Source organism: Haliotis rubra, unplaced genomic scaffold (assembly GCF_003918875.1).
Source record: "Haliotis rubra isolate DU_JTF1 unplaced genomic scaffold, ASM391887v1 Scf143, whole genome shotgun sequence".
NCBI classification, from domain to species: domain Eukaryota; kingdom Metazoa; phylum Mollusca; class Gastropoda; order Lepetellida; family Haliotidae; genus Haliotis; species Haliotis rubra.
Window position 1 is genome coordinate 107,497 of NW_025765370.1, and position 12,095 is coordinate 119,591.

Consider the following 12,095-nt stretch of genomic DNA (forward strand, 5'->3'; position numbering starts at 1 on the left):
GTAAAACAAAGTCCATTTGCAATTTGTCTTTCCAGGAAGGGTCATGAAAATAATGTAGAAGGACGTGGAGATGGTCATCCAAAAATATGACAAGTATTAGGGAAAGGGTAATTATTTTCAGTATGTTAGTGATTACAAGATCTACACCCCCACCCCTGAAATACATCACCAGTTTGTAAGAACACAGTAATTTTGGTTGATTTTACTTCTTCTTTTTTTAACTACAGAGATGGTAAAGAGAAGCATATTTGTCATTTTAAGGATTTTCTTCATTACAGTCTCAATCCTTTCAAAAAGAATCATTTTTATAGATTTGGTCTAAATAAACCTCTACATGCTATGAGGTAAACTCCTAACTGTATTTTATTTTCACATGTTTTGAAACATACCTGTTGATTTTTTTACTCATTTTGTGGTCCTGTCCGCAACATGGAACTTATTTCATAAAATGTCCAGGAGACTTAAAACTCTTACAACACTTTTTATAATTGCTATGAGTGTAGTGTGGTACAATCTGTGGTTGTACAATATATAATTGGTCCTGTTTAAGACCTGCACTTAACTTGAACTACAGACATCATAGTCTGCAGCCTTCATAGGACCCATAGGTGCTCTTATCACTACAGGGGCTGTGGAGTAGCCTAGTAAAGCATTCGCTCAGCATACCAAAAACCTTGGTTTGATTCCCCACATGGGTACAATGTCTACTGTGATATTGCTGGAATACTGCTAAAAGAGGTGTAAAACCAAACTCACTCACTAACTCACTTAGCACTACCTGTAAGCCCAAGAGTGAGTGAGTGATTTACACTGCTATAGCAATATTCAGGTGGCATTGCACCAGAAATGGGCTTCACACTTTGTACCCATGTGGAGAGTCAAACCTTGTAGATTGGCATGATACTAAGCCCAAGAGAGTACATTAAACATGGATTTTCCAAGACCTGCTGATATTCACCCCTACATTTGCAGCAATTTTTGGTCAAATTTCCCAAATACAAATTAATTTTTTTTATCTCAAGCAATTAGTGAGTGAGACTTGTATTCACACTAAAGTACTTTCGGAAATGCTAGAAAAATGCTTTTTGACTTATATTTAAAATTCAGAGGTATTACAGTTACCTAAATAACAAATATCACTTTAAGAAACATCTACCTAATGTAGACCGAGGGAATTAATTTTGAGACATGCCCTAAAATAAGTTTTTACTGATGAAAATACCAAAAACTTAGAAAAATAAGAGGTAGTGGGACGTTATTTGATACAAACATTAACTGCCTGTGTTACGTCACCAGCATGCAGGTATCGACAGGTGAAATTGGCGAGGGGTCATCTCAATAGATGTTTTCTTCAAAATGTTGAATATGAGTGCGTATAGTATACGTATTGGTTATGTAAGGGATCATTTGTGGATGTGTTTTTTGTTGTGAAATAAAAATACGAATTACTGTACATTGGAAAGAATCCTATTACTTGTGTTATCTTATCGATTGATTGTAGAAATGTGCAACGTTTTAATAAATGTTTTGCATGTCAACAGTATATTTCATTGCAAAAATATGGATGTAATTCGGTCAGTTTAATCTAGTTGTGAACATTGGCCAAAGATTTAACGAAGTCACTGGTGTAGCTTCTTTAGAATATATATATTATTCTTCTCCTAAAGTTTGTAGACCGCCCGCTAATACTCCCTTGTCAAAGTTGTCAAGGATGGTTTTAATGTCCCCGGTTTTGCTTTTGAGACGGTCCCTGTCTTGTCTGATTTGTTTACAATATTGTAAAACTTGTTGGTAAGACATACCAACAGCTCTACAAGTTCTGTATTAAACCATTTTTATACTAATGAAAGGTTTACCTCTGTCTTTTTCAAGCACAAAAAACTTATCAACCTTTGCAACAATTGTCTGCAAATAGTTGGCCATAGTGGGCGCTGTGATAAAGATGTGCATGTATGACGGAAACTTATTTATCAAGACTTAACATTTATATTAATATTTCTTCAATAAGAAACGATAATTAAGTAACATAAATTACAATACTCAAAGGAGACCAAATTCTTTGCCCTTTAAAGAGACAATTGTTCATTACTGTCTTGAATGCAATGTCAAAATGTGAGTTTAGAATACCTCTGCAAACATAAGATATTGTACAAAACAAACTAAAAATTGTTCCCAATTTTCCTGCCAATGGTACTGTGTTCTAAATCTAAATTAGTCTGTGTCAAGTACTCCTACAAACTCAGGAATATAATAAAATAAATTGAACCGGTTACAAGTGTATGTATATAGTACAGATAACATCAAAATAAATAACAACATGCAATAAATACATCATATGAGTAATTAATCAATGGAAAAGGACAACATGACAAATGTTTTAAGCAATGTTTTGAAACTTGTTTTGTTTCTGTTCTTGGTCAAATAATCTTTCAATGTAAGGTTATTTAAGAGCTGAATACTTGTGTAGTGAAGCTGATCACATGTATACATTATTTCTATTTCAAATTATGTACACAGTATTTTGTAATGTTTGAATTTTGGACAATATATCAATACTGAAACTTTTCAGAGTAAATTCAGAAAATATTAATTAAAATTTAAAAAATGTTAAAAATGAATATCAAAAAGATATTTTCTTTATTTCTTTTTCTTATGACATTTGACAAAATATGCTGACCATTAGAGTTCAGTGATCAAAAAGGAATAATTGTAGATCACAAATATTCACCCTCCACCATCTTGGAATGGAAATCATCATATGCCAAGATCAAATAATTTTGTTTCATGAAACCATCTCAAATGCTTCCTAAAAGTGAAAATATAAATGTAACATGTAAAAACAATTTGGCTGGGCTGACATTTGTTTTAATGAAAACGATGAACTTAAATTAGGCCCCTTTCTAAAACACACTTAGGAACAGTGTCATTTTTGTGGCGGCAATTTCATTTTTTAAGTCTGACGTCTAATTTCCGGGACTATATAGTTTTCTAAATATAACCTGACCCCATGCCAATATATGAAATGATTGGCCCCTTACAGCATTTAATTCTGTTTTGCATCTTCGGACAAGTTGATAAAATAACTATGTACACAGAGAAATTAAATAGGTCTTGATTAATTGATTAACCATGAAATGTATTTTGATATGACGCGTTTTTGAGCTTTAGAAAAAAAACAATAGCCTGTTAGTCTGCGACAAGGGAATTTTTGAAAAGAATCTTGACTTTATGTTAATTTCTAATGCTGCGTCAGTATGTAAAGTGAATAGTAAACTAAATCATTTCTCCGATTTGAAATCTGACAATAAACTGCAAGGTTAACTTTTCAAATCAGATAACAAGCATATTCTTTTGCCCAATCAGAATCTGCCTTTAAAAGGGTAGTAGAAATATGTGTTCATGAGTAACAAATATCAGATGGACTCAAAATGCAAAATGCACCTGAGGATGAGCTGAACATCTATGGCAATAATAAAATGAGAGCAAAATGCTGATGATGAAGGTAACATTTAATTTAATTATCATATCAACAATCTGGATTTGAATAAATGCATACAAAGTGCTTTTTCTGTAAATAAATATGGCACATTTTTACAAACGTTTTTTCTGGACTGTTGATTTTTAACAAGTGTTTGTAAAGAATACTTAAAATAGACACCATTTATTTGTCTATGAAAACAAGTGCTTTCTCTAGAAACCATATCAACAATGCTGACAAAAATAACTAGACCACCTGTTGAACAGACATCACCGACATAAACATTGCAGCATAGCGGTATTCAACATTGCATCAAATATGGAACATCTTTCTACACTACAACTAAACTTGAGCTTGAGTTAGGTGTATCCTTTTTCAAACAATCTTCACAAATGAATATATGAAAGTCTTATTCGAAAAAGGTACCAATATCTCAAGCTTACTATTACATCTCTGCATGTTTCCATTGCATTTAAACAATTGCATCCAATGAAAAAATGAAACACCATGTGGCTTTTCAATGATGATCTCTGAATATACTGATGGAGAAAGGAACAGAGAAATGTGTTGGTATGTGTTTTGAAGAAGAGCGCAGAACACTTTCAGAGACACATCCTCTTCGGAACACTTTAGGAGACGCATCCCTTACAGAACACTTTCAGAGATACATCCCCTATGGAACACTTTAAGAGACACGTCGCCTACAGAACCCTTTATAAGACACAACCCTTACAGAACACTTTAAGAGACACAGCCCTTATAGAACACTTTCAGAAACACATGGGCTTCAAACATTGTACCCATGTGGGGAATTGAACCCACGTCTTCGGTGTGGTCAGTGAACACTTTTAAAACTACCTTACAAATGTACCATCCCAGATGACGGTGAAATGATTGTTCATATTTGCATTCTCATCATGATTATCTGTTCCATTTGCTATTCCATCAGTGTATTTCAGGTTATATCATATATTTGCATGGTTATGTAACAATCAATAATGAAAGAGTAATAAAATACTTTGACTCAATATGGTACTCATATCAGCTGTAAATCTATTCAGCGAAAACAGCCATTTGTTTCTTGTGGTTTCCATCCAGAGTGTCAAGTATTTTCCATGTACACTTCAAGAGAAAGTAACTCATGACACAGGCAACAATGACTGTCTCATGTCAATCACCTTACAGTTATATTTGGACAACCACATAAAGTTCCCACGTTTCTGTTTTAGAAAAAAACAAAACAAAAGACTTTTATCACTGAATCCAGTATAGCTATATGAAATATCAAATAAAAGATGAACATGATTAAAACTGAGAATAATATTTGAATAAACAAGGATTTTATAAACCCATGCTTGCGTTTCCTTCTTTTGCTTTTTAGAGGATTTTTTGTGATCCTTTTGAAGCAAGACTTGCACTGCCTCAATCTAAGACAATTTACACAATTACAAGATAAATATATCAATCAGTTTACAACAGTGTAAGTACTAATTCTTTGGTTCTGTTAACAGCTGATAAGATTATCGAAAGTCGAAATAGAGACAAACACATTATGAACTTAAGGGACTGTTATTAATTTATGGCTTGGGGGGATGATGATGATTTTATAGAGAAGCATGTACAATGTGAATGACCCCTCTAAAATTTATGTACAAAATAAGTGACACCCCCTTGCAAGTCATGTAAAAAATCAATGACCCCCCTCCCCTTCCCATAATTTCTAAGCATAATTTTAAATATATATTTATGTACAAAATTGCTGACCCCCTTCCCCTAGTATGTGTGTACAAAATTGATGACCCCCCCCAGAGACAAAATGGATGGAACACCCCCACCCCAAAATCATCATCATTCCCCCTAGCCATAAATTATGAACGGTCCCTAAAGAACATGTATTAACAATAATTCATGTTTCGGTCATAACCCGATGTGTTTGTTTCAGGTGGTATGAAAGTCAAACTAATCTTAACGAAAGAATCTAAAAACTGAACCACTATGAACACATCCTGGTGGAGCACTCTGGGAAGCTTGTTAGCATCAATGTGTTACAAACATAGATAACCCTTTCTGACAAAAAATGAAAGTAAAAGTTTGAGGGACCGCTTCAAACTGTTTGTCAGGACAAAAAGGAGGTACAATTGTCACGATAGTTCTTATCATGAAATAACACCAAAGTTAAATTAGTATTTTATATTTCAAACTGTACATATTTTTGGAGACCTTTCTAAAACCTGAACCTTTCCTATATTTCCAAGACCTTCATCTTGCATTACATAAACTGTTCTCTTGGTTCAAAAGGCAAAAAAACCTGTGGGATGAGTATTAAAAGATACGTGTAAAATTAAATCATTAATTCACTTTAAAATTAAAATTAATATGCCATTTTTTGTCGTCAAACATAAAAGTCAGATCAATATATTCTCTGTGACAGTAGAAATGTGAGGGAAACATTCGACAGGTTGCTTTTTATTCAACCTGGTGACCTGTTGGTCTGACCTTTCCACATACTTAATGAGCCTGCCCTGCTGTCAAAGGAAACATTTAATGAAAGCAGAAAAACACTTTCATCCACATAGATAACATCTAACACATTGTATACTTGGGAAAGGTAACTGGATTAACACTCTTTACTATCAAAGATTAAACTTTCATTGCTTTAACTGCAAGCAGTGAAAATAACAAACCCCAAAACTTAATCATTTCTCAAAACATTAACTTCTTGTAAAATGTCGTTTCATTAATGTAAACAATTTTTACACAACTGATTGTCATGTGCTGGAACGAGTCGTGTCTTCCTATCAGTAAGAAGCTATCATTTCAATTCACCATGAACACCATGGTTATTCGTGAATAAAATATTTCCTATTCAACAGCCCTGTAGCTGAATTTGTACAGATTTTTTAAAATATTAAAACCTTAATTTATGATATTATTCTAGTCAGGACACACTGAAGCATATACAGAGTTGCAGTGGAAGAACAGAATGGATGATTAAGGCAGGGATTTTAAATTCAGGGTCATATGTCTGACAGCTAAATTTGCCCATGCACATGATACTGATGATTCTTTGACAACTAAATGTATGGCAATCATATGTAATTCTATCAGAATGATTGTCCAAAACAGACAATCACCCTGTAACCATGGTAACAGAACAGCTCTGGATATACATGGCAAAAGTTCACATGGAAAATTTAATGGAGTCAAACATAATATGATTATCATTGTTGCAAAGGGATTAATGGGTTGTTGGATAAATACACAAATGAATCCTGGTCAGTGATTCACAGTGATGTCTGTGAATCCTATGAATCTTACCACCACCTGGAACCAACATGTCAAAAGCTTGTGATTAGACATACGATTCCACAGTTTCACCACAGACAGATGATACAATAATCATAGTATAACTATATAATAAAACTATACTGATGTCAAACTTGAAAGCCTAAATCTTGTCTACAATCCAACCTGACATAGGGTATGACTCAATATTTCTTACATTCCCCTATCTCATTCTGCTCCTGACCCCAAGTTGGAGGCATTGGGCCCTTTGTATCTATTGCACAACATGCACAAACTTCAGTATAATTAGCAAAAGTTCAATGTATCTTATTCCCAAATGAAACAAAAACAGGTTAAAAAAGCAGCAAGGAAAAGTTACATTTCACATGATTCAAATATATATTTAACAACATGCTGTTTACACAGAGCAATAGACAAGGCAAAGATAATCAATGGAAGAAATTTGTACAAACCTGTAGAGGTTATGAATTCTTTGAAGAAAGTCCTCCTTGGGGTACATATAAGCATTTAAATGTCCATTTTAAATCCTACGACAGTTGTAACAATATTTTAATAAAAATATTTACAAAACAAAAACTCGCTTTTGTCTTGTGAGACCACCCCTACAGGACACTGCAGGGCCCCCTACAGCCAAGTGCATGACACAAGCTGTGAATTAAATATGTTTTTCTCAAGCTAGTGCTAAAGACACATGATCCCATTTTAAACAACATAACATGATATCAACAATATCATCTGAAATTAACCTAGGAAAATGATCATGTGTTGAAATCTAAGATAAAAATACAACAATCAGACACTGAGAGTTGTTAATGTTTCATTATCAGCATGTACCTTTTTATAAACTATGTAATCTTGATCGTCATTGTTACCATGGTAACCTGAACATTCCATGTGGTGAGATTTCTAAAATAATAAGATCTGAATAAGAAAGGTAACACTGTAGTAGATATCTTAAACAGTGCTACAACTGTCGTAAGTGTATGTTGAGTATAAGAATTATGATCATCTTTGTGAGTGAGTGACTATGGTTTGCCGCCACTTTTAGCAATATTCCAGCAATATCACAGCAAGGGACACCAGAAATGGGCTTCACACATTGTACCCATGTGGAGAATCAAACCTGGTTTTCAGCGTGACGAGTGAACGCTTTAACCACTAGGCTACCACATCACCCTGATCACCTTAGACTGACTGACTGACTGAGTTTGGTTTTACGCCGCTTTTAGCAATATTCCAGCAACATCACGGGGGGGACACCAGAAATGGGCTTCACACATTGTACCCATGTGGGATCACCTTAGAGTTAGGATTACTTTGTAGAAGACTAAAGTAAAAATACCACTAAGCAGAACATCAGAACAGTTCACCAAGAAGAAGAACACTTATTTTGGATACATCCTAAATAAGGGTTAATAGCAGTGTATGAAATAAGGCCGTCTGACCGCCCGAGACAGGCTAGATTTCTGACAAATGGTCTAAATTTCCAGCTTGCCAGCACTGGTCTGGTACAAATTTTAGATAAATTCCATACATCTGAGTAAGTTTCTTTGGATTGCCTGGTCTGGTTAAATCCATTGTGGGCTGGTAACATTTTGAAGTTACCAATACCAGCCCCGATGTCTGGCTGGGGTTTTGGCTTATTTCATACACTGTTGATAGGAGTTTGATTAAAAAGGAACATATTATTATTAGGTGACATATCTGAAGAAGAACATCTCTTGAGGCACATCTCCTATGGAACAGTTTTGGAGACACACCCTTTACAGAACAATGCATTAGACACACACCCTACCAAATGCTTTAGAAGACACCTCCCTGACAGAACACTTTTTGAGACACATTCCCTATGAAACACTATAGGAGATATGTGTAATACAGCTTCTTAAAGAAGCATACCATATTTCCTGCTTTAGCTATAGTACAAATCATACCCATTGAGGACAACTGCAAGTCTCATAGTCTCCACACTAGGCTGAATCCATTTATATAGCCATATTGGATTTATTCTTCTTTGTGGATCTTGAAGTCAATCTCCTGCATATGATCATGAATTAAAAACATGCATTTACACATGTATTTGGAAACCACTGATTGTTCACTGCATTTTTAGGTCACAGGTTTGTCTATCATCTGCTGTTGGGAAGTGTCAATTCCACTGATCGAACTTAGCATCCAGTATTACAAACAACTGCTATTGGAATAATGATGAAAAACAACAGGATGCCGATTAGCACGCTGGCATAGACGAACATGATCGCCCGCTTTGCGTCTTTCTGGGCCATTCCGAGAAGGCCCTTTGACTGATGCATCCGTGCACGCTGGGCGTATCGCACAGCAAGGAAACCAGTGATGATGCACAACACACAACTAACGAAGGATGCAATGAGCACCTGCTTGAAGCTTTGCCATGGACGTGGAAGCAAGTCTGAGGATGCAACTCGGCGCAGGTTGGGGTCCGACTCTGTGGTGTCCTTGTATGGGTTTTCCAGATTGTCCTGGAAGATCGGCTCGGTTGTGTATGAGGACATGCCATTTCGGTCTGTGTTGCGGCCATGTTGGATGAGAGACACGGACACGTGGTCACTGTCTGTTGGATCGTGGTGGTTATTTGTGTCTGGGGTTGCATCAGAATCAAAGCCATCCTTGTGGAGAGGTTGTCTCTCATGGTTGTTGGCGTCGTCCCTTCGAGACATCATGAATTCTTGTTAGACTGATTTACTGCAATCTGAAACAAAGACAAGTCTTGTAGAAGAAGATATTTAGGACAAGAGATTTTTTCACTCCTATTAACTGATAATGAACAGTTCTATAGAATAAGTCAATAACTTTACCACTTTAAGAGACTGGTCATTTATCAAAGAGGAGGAATTTTGTGAATTGGGGCGAAATTAAGAAACCCAAAAAACACACGAAATATTGAGCAAGTTGGTTATTCCATGCAAATTTCAGTCATATCAACTTGATTACAGCATGACGTTAGGAAAACCAAAAGAGATGCAGTCCTTTCTTCATGACGGTGATGAAATCAATGATATTGGTTGAACATTTTCATAAGCAGTATTATACAATTACAAATACTCTTTCTACTGAGAAATCATTGAAAAAAGAACAATATTATGCAGATTTTTCGGGAAGTGTGTATTTTTTAATTTATAGGCATGCTAATTGTTTGATCAGCAAGCTACAGGTTGGTTAGTCGAAAGTGAAATGTACAACTTCATGGATGAAAAGAAAAGCTACTTTTAGCTTAATAACAGTGTAAGAATCTACATTGAAACATCGCTCTATGCAATTAATAAGAAGTTGTCATCCATAAAGTTGCATGTTTCATTTACATACATGTTGATTTGGAGACAATCACTTATGTTTATTTTCATGGTTCCTAAGATTTTTTAAAAAGCAAGAAAAGACAACATGCCACCTTTTGTGAACATAAAATGAACAAAGACTTACTGATGGGAACAAAATATGATTTCACCTTAAAGCATGATAAAAAAGAACATAATTTCAATCTCAGATTTCTCAGTGCATGAATTTTTATGCCTACAGGTCAAAACCTCAAACATTTTAGTCTTTTTACAAACTAAACATGTGTTAAGTCTGAATATGTATTATATATGCTTAATGGTCATAAATAGGTTTTACAAAATATACTTTTTTCAGGATCTCAGAATTTCACTTGATCCCAAATTATTTGCCAATGTCTTGTTCATCATTTCAATTTGTACTGTATTTCCAATATTGCTATTAGTTCACCATTTTCCCAAGTACATGGATCTTAACAAATATTCTTTATAGGTTATCACATTGCTCATATCTTCCAAGAGGTACTTGTGACTTGCCAACATAATAATTGCCACCAATCTCCAAAACAGACATAATGTGAAATGCATCTACTACAAAATGTAACATGGATTAGATTAACAGCTCAGGTCAGCTCATGGTCTCAAACAAGAGGCAAAGTCTATACCTGTCAGTGCACTAAAAGGGAGGGAAATACTGTAATCGTATATATTTTCACGGGGTGCAATGTTCGCGGAAAGTTCACAAAAGGCCTGTTAGCGCAGATGTTTTTTCACGCATTTCAAACACCTGAGTGAGGGTATCCATCCCAACGTTTTTAGAACCGATAGTCATGCAATGATCAAAGCTACATTGTGTTAAGGAATAACCGGTAGGCAAACATCTGGAGTTCTTGACATTGTTTGATCACGTAGTTTGTAAACATGGACCGGAATAATTGCTTTGATGTTGTTATCTGAGAGAATAAACAAATTGCATGTTGTTCCTACTTGAGTATTTGTCATGACTTCACAATGAATATTTCTCTTGGTATGATTATTTGCGCACAATCTATTGCGCTAAAAGCGCAAATATTAATGTTATTGTTATTGTTAAATGTATAAAGTATCTGCTTCAGTGTTCATGTTGTATCAGTTTTCATTCCATACTATATAGCCCTTTAGAAAGCTGTCAGATGTACATATGTTGTGTTTTAGATCCCACTGTCTCAGCAAAGAACAAATTCTAGTACTATCTGGTGTAGAGTCAGATCTGGAACACCAACCTACACTTAGAAAGTCACCAAATTCTCAACTGATCCTCAACATAGAACAGTCAGATGACTGACACGCTACAAAAACGTTTTCTTCATAAACAATCCTGGACACAAATAATTAACATGCACATTAATGTCAGGTCAAATTCAAATAACATACATTACAAACAAACAAAAAATTCAATTAGTGATCTGTAATCATGGTAATACAGACTACATATGCACAAAACGTTCAATCTAAACCTTCAAGACCACTCAAGTGCTGTTGATTTACCAATACCACAGTCGGTTATAAATTAAATTCCCAACATTCAGGGCCGTGATCTAGATCACTGAAGAAAACCACAACGGCCTCAATAAACATGTTATGATTGTGACACCAAACGCTTTATACATTTTATATGTACACATAGGGATCGATAACTTATTGTTGTCATAATGCAGACCATGTGATCCGTCGATCAATAAAAGGAATGAATCACTCGATCATGAAATCGGATGAAGCCAGTTTTGCGGCAGTTGATTTGAAAAGCGTTTTTCTCCATCAATTTAGTGAACATTTTTCCACGAACAACTTGAGTTTTGCAGTTATTGCAAAGCAGCAATGTTATAAATACCTTATGGAAAACTGAAATCTTCCAGTCGTAGTTTAGTTGACCAGCATTTGGAGAAATTCTTTTGTAAACATGGGCTGGGAGCTGTTTTCTTGGTTAAATCCGGAACCGGAAATAGCCAATGTAATATAGCCTT

At 35.1% G+C, this 12,095-nt stretch overlaps 1 long non-coding RNA gene across 1 annotated transcript; it reads right to left on the reverse strand.

The window, feature by feature from the left end:
- Positions 1 to 3,491: 3,491 nt before the first annotated feature.
- On the reverse strand, positions 3,492 to 5,142 carry LOC124269202. The gene is made up of 2 exons (XR_006896457.1): positions 4,219 to 5,142; positions 3,492 to 4,161 (listed from the first exon to the last, which is right to left on the reverse strand). It is a non-coding gene; the product is annotated as an uncharacterized LOC124269202 (long non-coding RNA).
- Positions 5,143 to 12,095: the final 6,953 nt, after the last annotated feature.